Raw genomic sequence first — 5,066 nt, 5'->3', positions numbered from 1 at the left:
GGCCGGGTAATCCTTCTTTAAAAAAACATGGATATGTACGGCTACTATGACCAAGTGGGTAGGATGTTATCGGGCTAATGGGTGTGTCTTCTGCCCAGCCCAAGTAGAGTTTTGGTGGGCTTATGCCATTTGTGTGAAGCTAGGCCGAGTTGGGCTGTTCTCCAGACTCTGAATTTTTCTCTGTACTTCAGAGTTGTCTAAGAGTTTTTTTTTTGCGGCAAGAGTTGTCTAACCGTTTAAACAGAAATGAAGGGCAGATCAGAATTCCCTGGAGGTTGTTAATGCTATCATCCAACCTGCAGATTACCGTGCTTCGGGTGCGGTTATTACTGATGGTTGCCGGGAGATGATGACATCGTTCGGCGGAACAACAATTACACATTATGCAAGCGAGAGCAACGCAGCTGCACATGCAATAGCTAGAGCTAGTTACAGAAAGCAGTGTACTGAGATTTGGCGTGATAAACCTTCCAATTTTCTTATTCCTTCTATTGTAACAGACTTGATTATAGTTTCATAAACGTTGCTGAAGTTCAAAAACAAAAAGGCAGATCAGAATTCGGCAGACCCAAAATGCAGTCAGGTGACCATAGCCGGTCCCCAAGTATATATTGAGAGAGAGATAGAGAAGAGATAGAGATAGAGATAGAGATAGAGATAGAGATAGAGATATCCCAGTGGATATGAATACACGATTTTGAGCACAATCCCTTTTTCTAGAACTAAATGTCTTTATATACGTGAAGTAATAACAACGTGCAAATATGAAAGGCATACACCTACATTTCTTTGTTTTTCCGAGGGTGCAAGATATACATTTCAGTCTGGATGAAATCACGCAGACACGCATGTATATCTCTGGGACACTACCCGCAAAAAAAAGTATATCTCTGGGACACTGCACCGATTGATTGTATCTGTGGGCACGAAACGCCTATAAATACACACGTCGATCCATTGTCACACTGCTTGAGCTACCGACTACGCCGGGAACACTTTCTTCACGACCAGCTGAGTACTTTACGCGGAATGCGGCCGTTCTGCGTCGTCGTCGGTGTGTTCCTGCTGCTCCGATGGCCGGCGTTCAGCCTCGCTTGGGCGCAGGTGGCCAGGACCATCACCGTGGATCAGCGTGGAGGAGGGGACTACAGGACGGTGCAGTCGGCGGTGGACGCCGTGCCGTACGGCAACAGCCAGTGGGTCAAGATCTACGTCAAGCAAGGGAGCTACAGGTTCGTGCATGTTGTAGTATTATTGCTAATGCTAATTATATCGTTTATTTGTGAGCAATTCCAAAAAAAAAATACCGTTTATTTGTGTGATTGGTGTGTTTGGACTACAGGGAGAACTTTGTACTCCCTCTTTTTTTAGGAGAATTGTACTCCCTTTCATTCATATTACTTGTCGCTCAAACGGATGTACAACCTCTATTAAACTAATATAAAATCTTTTAAATCTAATTTAGTTATGAACGGTCTTATATTAGTTTATAGAGGGGGTACCAATTTTTTGGCGCGTTTGTTATTCTTCACCTAGTTGATATTTTTTTTGTTGGTTCAGACGATTTTCACGCGAAGCCCCGAGGCAGAGACATTCACGTTTGTAAGGGTCTGGTTAGATCATGGGCCCCACACGGCATTATCAGAACCAACATTCTATTAAACACTTTTCCAAAAATTAAAAACATTCAGGTATATTTATTTTTTATGAATTTTCATTAATGTTAATAAATTTTATAAAACATTCATGAATTTCATCAATGTTGTAAATTATAAATTTCTCACAGATATGAAAAATTATTCATGGTTCTACAAAAGGTTCATGGGTTTTTCATGATCTTTTTAAAATGGTAAAAAAAACTAAATACTGTTTGTGGATTATTTGTCTTTACAAAAAAGTTCACGGAAATGAAAAAATCTGCACAGATTTTTAGAAAATATTCACAATTTTGAAGTAAATATTATTCAACTTTAAATTAGGTTTCAACATTCAAAAAAATATTCATGGCTTAAAACAAGAAAAAAGGAAAGAAGTTCCCTAGGAATATTGATCTAGAAGATCTTCAATTTTGTTTCCTCGAAGTGGACTCCGTCTGTAATGGTCTGTTGGGTCATGGGTCACGCATGACTATATCGAAACTGACATTCTATTAAAACACCTTTCAAAACAATTAGAAACATGCAGGTATTTTAAATTTCTTCGTGAATTTTCAAGAAAATCACAAACTATAAAAACATTCGTGAATTTGAACAATGCTCGTAAATTTATAAATACTTCATAGATATGGAAAATGGTCATAGTTCTAAATAAATTGTTCATGGGTTTTATAATTGTTCATGGTGTTTTCAAAATGGTCATAAATTTAAATAATGCTCTTGGTTTAAAAAATATTAGTAAATAAAAAATCTTCGCGGAATTGAAAAATCTTCACGGAATATTAAAAAAAGTTCACAATTTTGATTAAAACATCTATGGAGTTGAAAAATGTTCAAGAATTTATATTTTGCTCCTATATTTAAAAAATATACATAAATTTGTAAAATATTCATAAAAATATAAAAAAGAAAAAGAAAAATGAAAAGAAAAACTAGTAGAGAAAAAAGAAATGAAAAAACCTGAACAAAACCTTCCCAAAACCGGAAGGGCCTGCCTAAATAGGTAACCCAATAACACTCATAGAGTCCACTTTTGCTCGGGGCCTCTGCAGTATAACTTGTTGGAAGAAAAATAAATTAATTCAAAAATAGAAGAATGGTACGCTAAAGCGTGTGTTAGCCTCTATTTTCGTTTATGTTTGGTTGGCTGCCATATGTACGGTAAAGCGTGTGATCATTCTAGTTACTTTTTTGTAATATCTTAGCCAACTCATTGGCAGGTAAATATAATAACAATATTTGGTTAGCCAAATATTTGATTGGGTAAGTTTGGACCAGATCCAAACATATCCTATTTTATCAATCATATGCCAAAGTTATAAGAATTTGACTTAATATGATGATTTCCCATATGATATTTGTTTACAAATGGAAAAAGTAGTACACCATACTTACTTTGTCTTCCGGTAGCAAGTAGAGTTATAATCTCTTAGTTCAGTTGGAAAGGTTTATAAATCATCTTTTATATCAAACTTGTTAAATTTTTACCAAGTTTATACAACAAAATATGAACATTTATAGTACTCAATAAATAATTATGAATAATAATACTATTCATCACCCATGGTGCAAAATAAGTTATTCTTCACCCTAGGTAATCTTACAGCCGTTTCGTAAATATATTATATTTGGTATACTAATAGTTACATTCATATTGATTCACTACGTAAATTTTGGCATATAAGAACAGAAAAATTACATTTATGTATATTTACACTATGTTTTTACGTTCGTAGTTTGATGTAACATAATTTTTTAACGGCGGTTATATAATTTCTTACACTCTCTTTTTGCATATGAAGTAAAACAAAATTTATAGGATGTCAAAATATGGTGGATTGATGTTAAAATAGAGCGCGCCCTAGGGGTGGGGGTGGGGGGTGAAGAATAACTATTCCTCACCCAGGGTGACGAATAGCGTTACCCTAATTATGATTATGTATTTAATGATATAGGACATAGATATTAATATATGCTTCTATAATGTCAATTAGACTTTTTATAGGACATAATTGTAGTTAAACATAAAGATATTTAACTTATGAAAAAAAAACAATAGGCCATATAAATTCGAGGAAATATGAAATTCATTTGGTATTGTAGATATCGACATTTGTTTCTATAAGTTTATTAAGAATTCTAATGGGATATAAATGTAGTTAAACTTAAGGATATTTCACTTAGGACAAAATCAGTAGGCGATATAAAACCAAGCAAATATGAAATCAATAGAAGGGCACTCCCAATGCATTGGCTCTCAACGCATAATCGTAGATAGTAGAATTTTTTTTATAGAGACAATCACCCCAATGCATTTTCTTTTAGGTGTTGTATCTAAGTGATGTAGTATTTAATTGGTTAAAGGATCAACTTTGCATCTCAACCATGTGCCCAATTATGAAGTAAAGGGAAGGAGTGAAACATAGGAAAATTAATTACAGTGCTTAGTAAAACAAGCTAAGGGTCGTATCTCCAGTACTCCCTCCACCCCGGCTTAAAAGAGTAGATGGCCACCCAACTCCGTACATATTTGTCAGGCCACCGTAATTATAGCGCCCGATGTTTTTCATTTTCTTGTTTGATATGAGCCTGATCCCATAAGTTATTACTATTGTGAAATATATTACAAGGCATGTATGTAGCTACTAATTCTACGACACATTAGAGGGAGATGTGTGATTATTTCATGTTTCCCAACAATGTTTTGCCCATAAAAGGGTGTGACATCCTGACTTAATAGGAATCTCGGGTGCACATGAGTGAGGATAATGTGGCATGAAAGACTACTGTTGTTTTTGTTACCAGTATAGAACCCACCAGACGTAACGGTCGGGACTCGATGGCTGTGTCGGGCGTTACAAATGGTATCAGATTCTATCCTCGTGGTTACATGGGCCTGTACGGGCCAGAGGTGCAGATATGTACATGGCATGTGTGGCCCTTCATGGCACACGACATTGTGCATATGTGAATGCTGGCATTGAAGCATATGGACATGTGCTAAGAGGGAATGTTCCTGCTGGGCCGACGAGGACATCAGTTACTATGAGTGGGGGTGTATGTGACATCTTGGCTTACTAAGAATGATAGATTGTTCATATCGATAAGGAATTCCTTCTTTTCCGAGAGCCTCATAAGGAACCTCAAAATTTGGCATGCTTGGCTTGGAGCAATTTAAAAATGGTTGGCCGACTGAAAAGTTGATCCCGGATGCACACGAGTAAGGACAAAGTGTGTACGAAAGACTAGTATTTTTTAGATATAACACTAAGATATAGTACACTCAGACTGCTATATCTACATATATATATTTAATTGCATTAGATATAACTAAGACACTATGCATTGGATTGCCCTAATAATTAGTACATCATTGATGACTCCTCATCTTCTTTTAGTGCAAGTATAATA

At 35.9% G+C, this 5,066-nt stretch overlaps 1 pseudogene; it reads left to right on the top strand.

Moving 5' to 3' along the window:
* The first annotated feature begins 978 nt into the window (after positions 1–978).
* The window catches only part of LOC123040836 (probable pectinesterase 66), a 6,894-nt pseudogene continuing 2,806 nt past the window's right edge, over positions 979–5,066 (top strand).

Source organism: Triticum aestivum, chromosome 2B, assembly GCF_018294505.1.
Source record: "Triticum aestivum cultivar Chinese Spring chromosome 2B, IWGSC CS RefSeq v2.1, whole genome shotgun sequence".
Taxonomy (NCBI): domain Eukaryota; kingdom Viridiplantae; phylum Streptophyta; class Magnoliopsida; order Poales; family Poaceae; genus Triticum; species Triticum aestivum.
Note: the sequence above shows the minus strand (reverse complement) of the source record. Positions and strands in the feature narration are given on the sequence as shown.